Source organism: Pristiophorus japonicus, chromosome 26, assembly GCF_044704955.1.
Source record: "Pristiophorus japonicus isolate sPriJap1 chromosome 26, sPriJap1.hap1, whole genome shotgun sequence".
NCBI classification, from domain to species: Eukaryota; Metazoa; Chordata; class Chondrichthyes; family Pristiophoridae; genus Pristiophorus; species Pristiophorus japonicus.
Window position 1 is genome coordinate 11,271,008 of NC_092002.1, and position 14,421 is coordinate 11,285,428.

At 52.5% G+C, this 14,421-nt stretch overlaps 1 protein-coding gene across 7 annotated transcripts in view; it reads right to left on the reverse strand.

The window, feature by feature from the left end:
- LOC139239175 (RAC-beta serine/threonine-protein kinase) overlaps positions 1–14,421 on the reverse strand; it is a 97,403-nt gene that overhangs the window by 45,310 nt on the left and 37,672 nt on the right. For 2 of the 7 annotated variants that reach the window (XM_070867790.1, XM_070867787.1), the window contains one exon: positions 10,140–10,208. The exons of 2 other annotated variants lie outside the window; for them this stretch is intronic. The gene's annotated coding sequence lies outside the window, so the exon portion shown is untranslated. Of the gene's footprint in view, positions 1–10,027; positions 10,087–10,135; positions 10,209–14,421 lie in introns of those variants that run through there. 3 more of the 7 variants (XM_070867789.1, XM_070867786.1, XM_070867792.1) reach the window with 2 other exon arrangements.

The window sequence follows — 14,421 nt, forward strand, 5'->3', positions numbered from 1 at the left end:
TTAAATAAGAACAAGCAGAAATTTAAAAAATTTAAATAGGAATTGAGCAGAAATAAAAAATCAGGAGCGTACAGCCAGATGTTTTTGATATTAAAAAGCCTTGGATTTATATAGCGCCTTTCACGACCACCGGACGTCTCAAAGCGCTTTACAGCCAATGAAGTACTTTTGGAATGGTCCAATGCGGGAAACGCGGCAGTCATCTTGCGCACAGCAAGCTCCCACAAACAGCAATGTGATAATGACCAGATCATCTGTTTTTTTTATGTTGATTGAGGGATAAATATTGGCCCAGGACATCGGGGATAACTCCCCTGCTCTTCTTCGAAATAGTGCCGTGGGATCTTTTACCTGAGAGAGCAGACGGGGCCTCGGTTTAACGTCTCATCTGACAGTGCGGCACTCCCTCAGCATTGCACTGGGAGTGTCAGCATAGATTTATGTGCTCAAGTTTCTGGAGTGGGACTTGAACCCACAACCTTCTGACTCAGACCCACTGAACAACGGCCAAAGGTCGGTAGAGCGGCAGGTATGGTCAGGCTTTGGTAGCGGGCCGCTGCCGGGGGGGACTCAGGCGCGGAGTAGCCCCGACAGGACACAGGATTACTCACGCAAGACCGGGAGGGTCGAACAGCAGCGAGCACCACCCTGCCACTACCCACCAGGATTGTGCTGCTCTCGTTCTGCAGACTGGGAACAGAGGCAGATTGATCGAAGCGGCCAGTGAGCTGCTGGGCAGTCCTCAGCGCGTATCTCTGTCGTTCACACCACCCTCTCCCCCTCCCCGACCCCCGACAGTGCAATACTAGGTGACACAGGCTTCATTTCGAGTCTGTGTGTTGTGGGGGAGGGGGAGGGGGGGCAGGATCGGGCTGGGCTCAGTTTGTATTGACGGGCTGTACTCCAGGCATGGGGCTGCTACGCCTCGAAGATAAGGGAGGGGGGAGGGGGGAGGGGGGGGAAGGGGACGGGACAAAATTGCTACAAAGCAATGGTGCTACTCACGGATTCCGCCCAGCTCCATGACACCGCCAGTGCCAAAGGGAGGAGAGGTGCCTCACTCATTGGCGAGTTTGAACATAAGAACATAAGAATTAGGAACAGGAGTAGGCCATCTAGCCTGCTCCGCCATTCAACAAGATCATGGCTGATCAGCTCCACTTACCCGCCCTCTCCCCGTAACCCTTAATTCCCTTATTGGTTAAAAATCTATTTATCTGTGATTTGAATACATTCAATGAGCTAGCCTCAACTGCTTCCTTGGGCAGAGAATTCCACAGATTCACAACCCACAGGGAGAAGAAATTCCTTCTCAACTCGGTTTTAAATTGGCTCCCCCGTATTTTGAGGCTGTGCCCCCTAGTTCTAGTCTCCCCGACCAGTGGAAACAACCTCTCTGCCTGTGTCTTGTCTATCCCTTTCATTATTTTAAATGTTTCTATAAGATCACCCCTCATCCTTCTGAACTTCAACAAGTAAAGACCCAGTCTACTCAATCTATCATCATAAGGTAACCCCCTCATCTCCGGAATCAGCCGAGTGAATCGTCTCTGTACCCCCTCCAAAGCTAGTACATCCTTCCTTAAGTAAGGTGACCAAAACTGCATGCAGTACTCCAGGTGCGGCCTCACCAATACCCTGTACATTTGCAGCAGGACCTCCCTGCTTTTGTACTCCATCCCTCTCGCAATGAAGGCCAACATCCCATTTGCCTTCCTGATTACCTGCTGCACCTGCAAACTAACTTTTTGGGATTCATGCACAAGGACCCCCAGGTCCCTCTGCACTGCAGCATGTTGTAATTTCTCCCCATTCAAATAATGTTCCCGTTTACTGTTTGAGATGGTACAATGCTTTTCGGAGAGGATGGACTGAGGCAGTGACTGCAGCCAGCAACAACAGATCCATTTCCTGAATCGGAGACAGCCAGCAGTCTCGTCTAAAGTCAAAGGAAAGGTCGTGCGGACGATGGAATCGGAAATGAATGCAGGAAATGCTGGAAATCAGTTCTGACGAAGGGTCATCGACCTGAAACGTAAACTCCTGCTTCTCCCCACAGAGGCTGCCTGACCCGTTGAGATTTCCAGCATTCTCTATTTTTGTCTCGGATGACGTTGTTGTGTGTGGGGGGTGGGGGGGAGGGAAAGAGGGGAGATACGGGACAACAAGGGCTGATTTCAGGATTCAGAGAGGAGACAATGCGGAGCATTTGTGCCGAGGGGGGTGCTGTGGATGGGGAAAGGACCTGTATATCTCTGGCTGAGGCAGGGGCTGCTTCTGTATGACCCATGGGGGGGGGGGGGGGGGGGTCGATTACTGTCCATCTATGCCTAAGGCCGGGGAGGAGATGAGGGGACCCTTCCTGCCTGACCATGACTGGGTGGGTGGGAGAGGTTCTGCTTGGCCACAACCTGGGCCCCTGTGTCTGACTGTGTGCGCGGACAGTTGAAGCTCAGTCTCCACTTCCTGGTTTTGAAACCGAACAACAGGTCACTCCAGAGAGCTGCCTTTCTCTCTCTCCCTCCCGATCTATCACACCCTCTTATTTACGCAGCACAGGGTTACCCTGGAGCGCAGTGAGCAGCGCTGCCCACTTGGGTCTCTCTCAGCCACCAGACACTGAATTAAAAGTGACCGCGTCAATGACAGCGGAACGGTAAAGGAGCCCTGAACTGCACCACGGTGCCAAACCTGCTCATATTGGCTCGTCGGAACAGTGACTGGCAAAAAATAGTTACCCACAGCAAATGGCCTCCTTCCGTACTGTAAATTTCTATGATTCTATGATCAGCTATGTAAGCGGTGGTGGTTGGATTGGGGGCAAGGGGGGGGGGGGGGGGGGGGGGGAGGGTATGGCTACAACAACTTGTAAACTTGTATTTATATAGCGCCTTTAATGTAGTAAAACATCCCTAGGCGCTTCACAGGAGTTGCTTGAAGACAAAACAAATACATTTGACGCCGACCCACACAAGACGAAATTAGGGCAGGTGCTTGGTTAAAGAGGTAGGTTTTAAGGAGCGTCTTAAAGGGGGAGAGGTAGCGAGAGGTAGCGGCAGGGAGTTCCCGAGCTTGGGGCCCAGACAGCTGAAGGCACAGCCTCCAATGGTTGAGCAATTATTATCAGACAACGACGGAAAGGGGCGCTACATACTCCGACTGTAGGCAACATCTGGAATACAAGACTGACTGCAAAGCTACGCTTCCCCCCCCACCCCCGCCCCCACCCCCGCCAACCAGCCGCGCACTGACCTGCAACCGAGCAACCGTTGCCCTCTCCTTCCTCTCTCCCCCCACCCCCTCTCCCCGCAATGCTCTGCTCGACTCGGCAGCAGGGCCTCGGAGGCCACTGCACATGCTCGGAGCCGGAGCCCTGGCCAGGCAAACAAGCGACGCTCAGAGCAAACACTGGCTCGGGCACGGGGGTGTGTGGGAGAGCAAACATGAGGCAGCAAGCTCGCCGCTGCAGCCTTCAAATATTTACCTCAGAGCGGAGAGATAAATCGATGCAGCCGGCCTGGGGGTGGGGGGGGGGTCTTGTCTTTCCCCGCTTGGCCTTCGCATCGCCAGGCCTGAAATCACAGGCCCTACTACGAGGTGTAGGCCTGCGGAAGGGCCGAGGCCAATTTCAGTCGAGGCAACAGACGGTACAAGTGGCCTCCTCCCTCCCCTCACCCCCAGGCAAAAAGTGCGACCTCATTCACTAGCAGAAGGTCATGGGTTCAATACCCACACTTGAGCATGTAACCCAGGCTGATGCTCCCAGTGCTGGGAACATAATTAGAAGTAGGAGTCAGCCATTCGGCCCCTCGAGCCTGCTCTGCCATTCAATACCATGACTGATCTTCGACCTCAACTCCACTTTCCCGCCCGATCCCCATATCCCTCGATTCCCCTAGAGTCCAAAAACTTACGGATCTCAATCTCGAATACACTCAACATTCTTTGGGGTGGAGAATTCCAAAGACTCTCAACTCCCGAGTGAAGAAATTCCTCCTCATCTCAGTCTTAAATGGCCGGCCCCTTATCCTGAGACTGTGCCCCCTGGTTCTAGACTCTCCAGCCCGGGGAAATAACCTCTCAGCCTCTACCCTGTCGGAGGTGCCGTCTTTCGGATGAAAAGTTAAGGTGGACTTCAAAGATCCCATGACATTATTTCTAAGAAAAGCAGGGGTGTACTTCCCAGTGTCATAAGAACATAACAAATAGGAGCAGGAGTCGGCCATTTGGCCCCTCAAGCCTGCTCCGTCGTTCAATAAGATCATGGCTGATTTGATCTTGGCCTCAACAACACTTCCCTGCCCACGATCCATAACCCTTCACTGCCTTGTCAATCTATCTCCACCTTAAATATCTTCAATGACCCAGCCTCCACAGCTCAGAGAGTTCCAAAGATTTATAATCCTGAGAAGAAATTCCTCCTCATTTCCGTTTTAGATGGCCGACCCCTTATTCTGAAACATCCTCTCTGCATCTACTCTGTCAAGCCCCCTCAGAATCTTAAATGTTTCAGTAAAATCACCTCTCATTCTTCTAAACGCCAATGAGTAAAGGCGCCCAACCTGCTCAACCTTTTCTCATAAGACAACCCCTTCATCTCAGGAATCAACCTTATGAACCTTCTCTGAACTGCCTCCAATGCAAGTATATCACCTCCTTGGCCCTCCTTGGTCGCGGGGACTCGAGACGAAGGCACCGATGCAGCGCGTGTGCGCGCAGCAGTTGCATGGCAACACGTAGTCACGGAAACGCAACAATCAACGGGGCCAGATTTGATGGCGAGACGAGGCAAATTAACATGGAGGGAGACATTACACCCTCTCATCCTGTGGTTTGACCCAGTCACAAAACCGAAGGTCTTTTTGTATATTAAGGGGATTTCCCGACTCTGCTGTCAGCCGTGGATCAGTGGGCAGCACCCTCACCTCAGGAGGTTGTGGGTTTCAGTCCCACTCAAGAGACTTAAGCACAAGAATCCAGGCTGACGCTCCCAGTGCAGTACTGAGGGAGTGCTGCACTGTCAGGGGTGCCGTCTTTCAGATGAGCTGTTGCTGTTACCATCACCATCAAGCCAGGGGAGCAACCCTGGTTCAATGAGGAGTGTAGAAGAGCATGCCAGGAGCAGCACCAGGCGTACCTAAACATGAGGTGCCAGCCTGGAGAAGCTGCAACACAGGGCTGCATGCATGCTAAGCAGCGGAAGCAGCATGCTATAGACAGAGCGAAGCGATCCCACAATCAACGGATCAGATCAAAGCTCTGCAGTCCTACCACATCCAGTCGTGAATAGTGGTGGACAATTAAACAACTAACGGGAGGAGAAGGCTGCATGAATATCCCATCCTCAATGATGGCGGAGCCCAGCATACAAGGGCAAGGCTGAAGCGTCTGCAACCATCTTCGGCCAGAACTGCCGAGTGGATGATCCTTATCGGCCTCCACCATCACAGAGAAGCCAGTCTTCAGCCAATTCGATTCACTCCATGTGATATCAAGAAATGGCTGAGCGCACTGAATATAGCAAAGGCTATGGGCCCCGGCAACATCCCGGCTGTCGTGCTGAAGACTTGTGCTCCAGAACTAGCCACGCCTCTTGCCAAGCTACAACACTGGCATCTACGCGACAATGTGGAAAACTGCTTAAGTGGCAATGTGGCTGTCACCCCCTACCCAGACGAGCCCATACATGACTCGTCCAACATCACAGGGTTAACTCAATGCCTGGGGGCCAATGAATGTTGCTCTCCAAACTTCTTGGAACGTGTTTTTGCCTCTCGCGCCCATCTTCCAATCAATCCAATCAAGCTTTCCATCCCATTACAGCACTGAAACAGTCCAAATCAGAGTCACAAGCGACATGCTGTGTGACTGAGACCAAGGTACACTATCCCTCCTTGACCTGTCTTCAGCCATTGGCATGGTCAACCTCCTGCTCCTCCAACATCTCTCCCTCCGTTACCCAGCTCAGTGGCATTACTCTGATTTTGTTCCAATCTTCCCTATCCAATTGAAACAGGGCATCTCCTGCAATGGCTTCTCTTCCTGCCCGCACACTGTTACCTTCGCAGCCTCCCAAGGGCCTATTCTTGAGAGTGAGCAAAGAGAGCGAGAGAGAAAGAGTTGCACTTGTATAGCGCCTTTCACAACCACCGGATGTCCCCAAGCGCTTTACAGCCAATACAACACTTTTGGAGCGTGGTCACTGTTGTAATGTGGGAAACGCGGCAGCCAATTTGCGCACAGCAAGCTCCCACACACAGCAATGTGATAACGATCAGATAATCTGTTTTATTTATGTCGATTGAGGGATAAATATTGGTTGGGATACCGGGGATAACTCCCCTGCTCTTCTTCGAGATAGTGGCCATGGGATCTTTTATGTCCACCTGAGAGGGCAGACGGGGCCTCGGTTTAACGTCTCATCCGAGAGACGGCACCTCCGACAGTGCGGCGCTCCCTCAGCACTGCACTGAGAGTGTCGGCCTGGATTTATGTGCTCAAGTCCCTGGAGTGGGACTTGAACCCACAACCTTCTGACTCAAAGTCAAGCCCAACTGCTGAGCCACAGCTGACATTGAGCTGTTCCTATTCCTCATGGACATGCAGCCCCTTGGCGACATCATCTGAAGACATGGGCTCGGCTTCCACACGCACACAGGCGACACCCAGCTCGACCTCTCCACCTCCTCCGCTGTCCCTCCACTGCCTCCGCGTTCGCCGCCTGCTTGCCCAGCCTCGACGAGCCGCAATTCCCTCCAGTCAAACATGGGCAAGACTGAAGCAATCGCCTTCTGGCCCCGCCACAGACCCCTCACCCTCGCCAGCGATTCCAGCCCCCCCCCCTCCCTGGCCACTGTCTCGGCTCGAACCAGACAGTTTTGCAACCTCGAAATCCTGTTCATCTCCAAGCCGAGCTTCTGACCCCCCTACGTCCTTCTCAGTCGCAAAGCCCGCCTACTTCCACCTCTAACAATCCCCCGTTCTGCTGCGGCAATCCTCATCCGTGTCATTGTCACCTTGACACTCAACTATTCCAATGCTCCCCTGGCCGGCCTCTTATCCTCCACCCTCCATAAGATCATCTAAAACGCTGCCGCCTGTACCCTTTGCCACACTAAGGTCCACCAACCCATCACCCCTTGTGCTCGCTGATCTACATTGGCCACCGGTTCCCCACTGCCTCCCAATTGAAAATTCTCGCCCTGGAATCCCACCATGGCCGGGCCCCTTCCCCGTCTCTAACCGCCCCCAGCCCCGGCAGCTTGTGCATCCTCCAGAGCTTTCGCTCCATCAAAGGCAGCCGTGCCTTCAGCCCTTCGCACTCTGGAACTCCCTCTCTAAACCTCTCCGCCCGTCTCGCCTCCATTTTGGGCCCTCCTTAAAACACACTTCGTTGACTGAACTGTTAATCGTCTCTCCAATTATGTCCTTTGGCTCGACATCAATGTACACTTCTGTGAAGCCCCCAGGGACCTTTTTTTAAAGAATCTTACACAGTTGAGGAAGAGGCCATTCAGCCCAGCGGGCTTGCACCAGCACACAGCTTTTCTACATTAACGGCGCTACACAAATATAAGTCACTGTTGCCTTGCTCACATCCCGAGAATAAAACACATTTTCACTGTTAAACCGCAACACAGATACGATGGGCCGAACGGTCGTCTCCTTTTGCGACCGAATGCAAAACAAAAGTCCACAAAGTATTCAATAAGCAGCTCGGCTTCGGAGGTTGACCGGGAACGATTCAGAAAGGTGTTGTGAGAAGTTTCTCTGCTGCAGCCTAAGGAAGTGCCGGAAAGCTTTCAGAAATTCAGAACTCGGTAAGCTCACCACCTGCTTCGGATACTCTCCTGTGGCCACTTCTTCACAGAGTGAACTTCCTCAGGAAGGAGTCCGGGGCTGATTCTCCATTTCACATCCGCGCCGATCTCCGGTGTGTGTGTGTGTCCCCCCCCCCCCATCATCAATCCGGGTCGAGTGTGTGGACGCTGGGCGAGGCCGGGGATCGGGATCAGACTGGGCCGCGACGCCTCCGACAGCCAAAGTGCCTGTCGCGCGCTCAGTGCCGGGGCTCGCCGTTCTGGAAAGGTGCCGAGGGGCACTGTCCATTGCACAGCACCCCGACAAGGAGGGAAGGGAGAAGGCAAAAGGGGAGAGAAGCCCTGTCAAAGATGCTTAAACCAGACCACCTCCCACGCTGAAATCCCTCAAGCTCTTTGCCTCCCGGTACCAATCAAGGCACATCACCATAGCTTAAAGAAAGTTCATCGCACTGCAGCTGCTGGCAATGCAGAATCAGAGAACATGCTAACACAATGGCCACTCTGCCCCTCAATTCTCCAGAAACTTGAGCCCAAAAATCTAAGCTGACACTCCCAGTGCAGTGCTGAGGGAGCGCCGCACTGTCGGAGGTGCCATCTTTCGGCTAAGTTTAAACCGAGGCCTCAACTTCCCTCTCAGGTGAGCATAAAAGATCCCATGGCACTATTTAGAATAACTGGGTGGGGGGGGGGGGGGGTTATCCCTGGTGTCCTGAGGCCAATATGCCAATATTTATCCCTCAATCAACATCACTTAAAAAAAAAATAGATGATCTGGTCATTATCACATTGCTGTTTTTGGGGGCTTGCTGTGCACAAATTGGCTGTCATGTTTTCTAATACAACAGTGATGACAGTTCACTGGCTGTATGGAACTTTGGGACATCCCGAGGTCGCGAAGGGCGCTAGATATATGCACCACGCTTGGTCAGCTCCGATGGACAGGCCACATTGTCCGCATGCCCGATACTGGACTCCCAAAATAAACGCTCTGCTCCGAGCTGCGTCACGGCAGACGAGCCCCAAGAGGCCAGAGAAAATGCTTCAAGGACATCTTCAAGCCTCCTTGGAAAAAATGTAACAACCCCACCGACCCTCGTGAATCCCTGGCTGAAGACCGCTCAAAGTGGAGGAGAAGCAGCCGGGATGGTGGCGAAGACCTTGAGCCTCTTCGCCGGGAGCACACTTGGAAGCCAAGTACAAACAGCGGAAGGAGCGCGCGACAACCCTGGCTCCCCACCCACCCGTCCCTCCAACCACCGTCTGCCCCACCTGTGACAGAGACTGTGGGTCCCGCATTGGACTCATGAGTCACCTTATTTATGTCAGTGTGGAACGAAGTCGTACTCGACTCCGGGGGACTGCCCAAGAAAGAGAGATAGATGCAAGTCTTTCTTTACTATTCCCGATTTAGCCAAGCTTCTCCCTTTTCGACCTGGGTGGTCACATTTGTCAGATACAACATTCTCCTCCCCTCTAGAGAGCACAGTGCAAGCTTCAAACAGCAAAAAAAAAAATCACACCACAGCAAATGACGCACAAACAGACTTTGCTTAGATTTCTTCACACCAGCTCTTAAAGGCCCAGATAAGAGACAGTGCAATCATGTTTCAGGCACAAGGGCATTAGCCCCCTCTAACCTATGCTTCAAACCTCCAGTCAGTTCCTTTACCGTGATTCTGCGGCCATAACATCCCGGTGTCCCCTCGTTCTCGAATCCTGTACCAGGAAAATTACTGCTCCATACCCAAGGAAACCTCAGCAATTCCTCCATGCCCCCTCCCCCCCCCCCCCCCACAAACACACCACTCCTAGACATGAAGCTCGCAGTGTTAAGCATGTTTTCCTCCCTGTTCTTCATCGCCACAAGTTCAGGAGACTGCCACACAGTGGGCTGCCAACATAAGCCAATAAAGGCCCTTTCCCCTCTTGGAGACGGTGGGATGGGGGGGGGGGGGGGGGTGGGGAGAGAGGGTTGAGTGCTGCTCGGACACAGGGGTTGAAGGGCCACCTGCTATCGGGTCACCGGTTTGCTTGAGCAGCCTCACCGGTTCCTACTGGACTCAAGTCCATGGCATGAAACGGTGAGTGGGCACAGAAAAAAAATGGGACGGTCACACTGGAGACAGAATTATTAATACGTGGATGCGCTGGTGGATGGGGGAAGAGAGAGAGAGAGAGAGAGAGAGAGAGAGAGAGGTACAAACCGGGGTCCGTGATACATGTAGACATATCCCCGAGGCTGGCACAGGGGGCAGTCGCCAGTCCTGACCAAGTCCACTGAGAGAAGGATTAATAAAGAGAGGAGTGCTCACCTACCTCCCCGGGGCCCAGCTCAGGACCATTCGCCCAACCCTTTGAGGGGAGTTCTGGGTGATGCCGACAAACCTAAAGGAGGAGGAGGAGGAAAAACAATTTAGAAAATCACTACGGCTCCCAATTTTCCCCCGCAGTCACGGACTCCAGGTGTGATACACAGTTCGAGGAACGCGAGGGGCCGAACACTTCCAGCCCGCGTGCGAGTACGAGCAGCGAATGCCGACAGGCTATTCGACTGGGCGGGGCACCACTCGGCAAAACCAACAATGTCCTCACCGGGCAATTCTCCGAGGGGGGCAAAGATAGGGAGATTAACCGCAGCACCCCGATCGTTGCCGTTGCGAGCAGTGAACCCAACCTCTGCAGGGACAAGGGACTGAAGTCGGGGCATCTGGCCTGCCTCACTTTGTACCTCGACGGGCGATTTGCCCCCGACCATTGGGGAAGCTCAGGATAAATGAGACTCCCACAGTGCACAGGTGATCATTTTATAATAATGCATAATTTTCTTTCGGATGAGACGTTAAACCGAGGCCCCGTCTGCCCTCTCGGGTGGACGTAAAAGATCCCACGGCCACTATTTCAAAGAAGAGCAGGGGAGTTATCCCCGGTGTCCTGGGGCTAATATTTATCCCTCAATCAACATCACAAACAGATTATCTGGTCATTATTATATTGCTGTTTGTGGGAGCTTGCTGTTTACTATTTTACAACAGCGATGACACTTCTAAAGTACTTCATTGGATGTAAAGCGCTTTGGGACATCCTAAGGTCGTGAAAGGCGCTATTTAAATGCAAGTCTTCCTTTATACTTATGGCACTCAGTTCCTTCAAGCGCATTTCAAACTAGGCAGATTGCCAGTGGGTTGCATGTCATTGGTTACATTGGCGATCGTTTGTGCATTCTTAGAAGAGTGCTCAGCTCTACACAAGAGTAGGAACAGTCTCGGCTCCCCTGGTGGCTCAGTGAGCTTACCCACTAAACAGCTGAGCCACAGAGCAAGCCGTTGCCAAGTTCCAGCCAATCGCAGCCAGAGCTACACCGGGCCTCGGCCCTGATCGTTATCCACTGACCCTCGCTGGAAAAGGCCACAACCGTGCAGCTATTAGGCTTGGGGTCAGCAGTGCTGCCTCACAGTCGAAGAGCCCGCCTGCCGCGACGCAGAGGAGCGGCCAATCGGGGCGAGGAGCACCGGTGCGCGAGTCGGAGCGAGCAGCCTCGGGGAAGCAAAATTGACCAAGGACAGAAAAAAACACACACACACACACATGCACGCACGCAATCCTGGGCAGGAATAGAATAGCATACGGCTGGTTAGATGTTAATGCAGGTTTCTTCTAAAAGAGCAGACGGTTCGACACCAAGTCCGGTACATAACCCACAAGCAAAACAGAAAGGTACACCACATGGGGTCACGTGGCTCGCAGAACTGTTTACACAGAACAGTTGCTCAAAATAAGCCGAGGGAGAGAGGAAGCACAGTGGCTGTGTCACAGTGAGGGGGGAGGGGGCAGGGGACGCAGCTTCCTCCCTCTCACCCCGACCCCGCTGCCGTCCCCAACCCGTACAGCAGCCTGCACCATCCCAGCCTGCTCACTGCTGCTCTTCCTACTTTGTTAGGGAAATATCCCGTGAGACAAATTCTCCTCGGGAGTTAGGCAAATAGCTTCGGTCCAAGAAAGCAGCGAGAAACGGATAAACACTGTGGCAGCCCATCCACTGCCTTCAACATTCACTCCCTTCACCACCGTCTACAAGATGCACTGTAGCAACGCGCCAAGGCTTCTTCGGCAGCACCTCCCACACCCGCGACCTCTCCCACCTACAAGTTGCATGGGAACGCCATCAGCTCCTAGTCACAGCATCCTGACTTGGAAATAGAAGGAAAAAGACGTGCATTTCTAAAGCGCCTTTCATGACCACTAAACGTCTCAAAGCACTTTACAGCCAATGAAGTACTTTTGGAGTGTAGTCACTGTTGTAATGGGGGAAACACGGCAGCCAATTTGCGCACAGCAAGCTCCCACAAACAGCAATGTGATCATTACCAGATCATCTGTTTTAGTTACGTTGGTTGAGGGATAAATATTGGCCCAGGTCACCGGGGAGAACTCCCCTGCTCTTCTTCGAAATAGTGCCTCGGGATCTTGTACGTCCACCTGAGAGTGCAGATAGATACATTCAAAATATAATCGGCCGTTCCTTCAGCGTCGCTGGGTCAAAATCCTGGAACTCCCTCCCAGACAGCACTGTGGGAGCACCTTCACCACACGGACTGCAGTTCAAGAAGGCGGCTCACCACCAATGTCTACTCAAGGGCAATTAGGGATGGGCAATAAATGCCAGTCTTGCCTGCGACGCCCACATCCTGTGAATGAATTTCAAAAAACCCTTGAAACCTAGAATTAAATTCCTGGAAGTTCTGCACCAGTCGTTGGGCGGACGAAAGCTCAGGATTCCTCGGAGGCTGCTGTCTGCTGGGCTACACCCCAAACCGAGGGCTTTACTGCTGATAACCGGGTCACATCAGCATTCCCTCGGTTCCAACCAGCCCTACCCTCTGCTTCCGGAATCATGGGACATTATGCTGTTTCACTATCAACAATAGCAAAACAAAAGTATTATTTAATAATTGGTGTAGGAGGCACAACTAGATAGCGTCTGTGCACCGTGGTCCAAATAGTTAGGGATTCAACTCTACTCCCTGGGTACATCGTCACACGGGATTGGTTAACACCCAGTACACGTCATATCATTTACAGAGCATGGTGAAGGCACAGTGGAGGGGAACACCACCCAGCAGATCCACATTGACTCCAACACTGAAAACCAGGCGCGGATACTGGACAACTGCAATTCTACCTATCTAGATTTTACAGCACGCACACACAACTTAGGGCTCAGTAATCTTGTACCCACACGTTCTATTATCTGAATGCCGAGCTTCCTTTCAGAGTAATTCTGTCTGATTCACAATTTCTGCCCACCTCCCATTTCCTGTTGGGTTGCAGCGCTTTGCCACCTCGGCACAGGGCAAAGCCCATCACCCACTGGCAAAGGAACTGCCCGGGCAAATTTCACCACATCCACTGGGCAGAGACAGAGCAAACCCCACCTCCCGCTCACAATCGGCGGCCTCCGACAAGTTACCCTGCTCCCTCCCCTGTCCGCACGTGGAAGTGACTTTCGAGTTGTGGCTCAGTGGGCAACGCTCCCGCCTCCGAGTTGTGGGTTCAAGTCCCACTCCAGAGACACGAGCACAAAAATCTAGGCTGACATCCCCAGTGCAGTGCTGAGGGAGCGCCGCTACTGTCGGAGGTGCTGTCTTTTGAATGGGACGTTAAACCGAAGTCCTGTCTGCCCTCTCAGGGGGATGTAACAGATCCCACGGCCACTATTTCGAGGAAGAGCAGGGGAGTTATCCCTGGTTTCCTGGTCAATATTTATCGCTCAACCAAAACCACTAAAAACAGATCGTCTGGGTTTGTGGGAACTGGCTGGGCGCAAATTGGCTGCCGCGTTTCCTACATTACAACAGTGGCACTTCAAAAAATACTTCATTGGCTGTAATGCACTTTGGGACAGCCGGTGGTCGTGAAAGGCGCTAATTAAATGAAAGTCTCTCTTTCCTTTCTTCGATTTATGGCTTCACTCGAAGTGCACTGGGGGCAAACTCAGAAATCCTAAGCATCACCTGCCGGGTCAAACAGCAAACACCACAGCTCCAACAGTTCAAGTTCCCTTCCCCAGCTACTCGGGCTGAACCGAACCCTGTACAACCTTTGTGGGGCTAACACTTGATACCAAGAACAGATCAACCGGGCATTCACAGCATTTTCCATTTGTGGGAACTTGTGCATAAAATGGCCGCCACCTTTGCTCACATAACAAGGACAGATTTAATCGGTTGTGCAACACTTTGGGATGTCCTGAGGACACGAGGTGCTATACAAATGAAAGAACATAAGAATTAGGAGTCAGCCACACAGCCCCTCGAGCCTGCTCCGCCATTCAGTAAGATCACGGCTGACCTTTGACCTCAACTCCACTTTCCCGCCTAATCCCCAAATCCCTCGATTCCCCTCGAGTTCAAAAATCTATCGATCTCAGCCTTGAATATACTCAACGACTCAGCATCCACAGATCTCTGGGGCAGAGAATTCCAAAGATTCACCACCTCTAAGTGAAGAAATTCTTCCTCATCTCAGTCTTAAACGGCCGACCCCTTATCCGGAGACTGTGACCCCTGGTTCTAGACTCTCCAGCCGGAGGAAATATCCT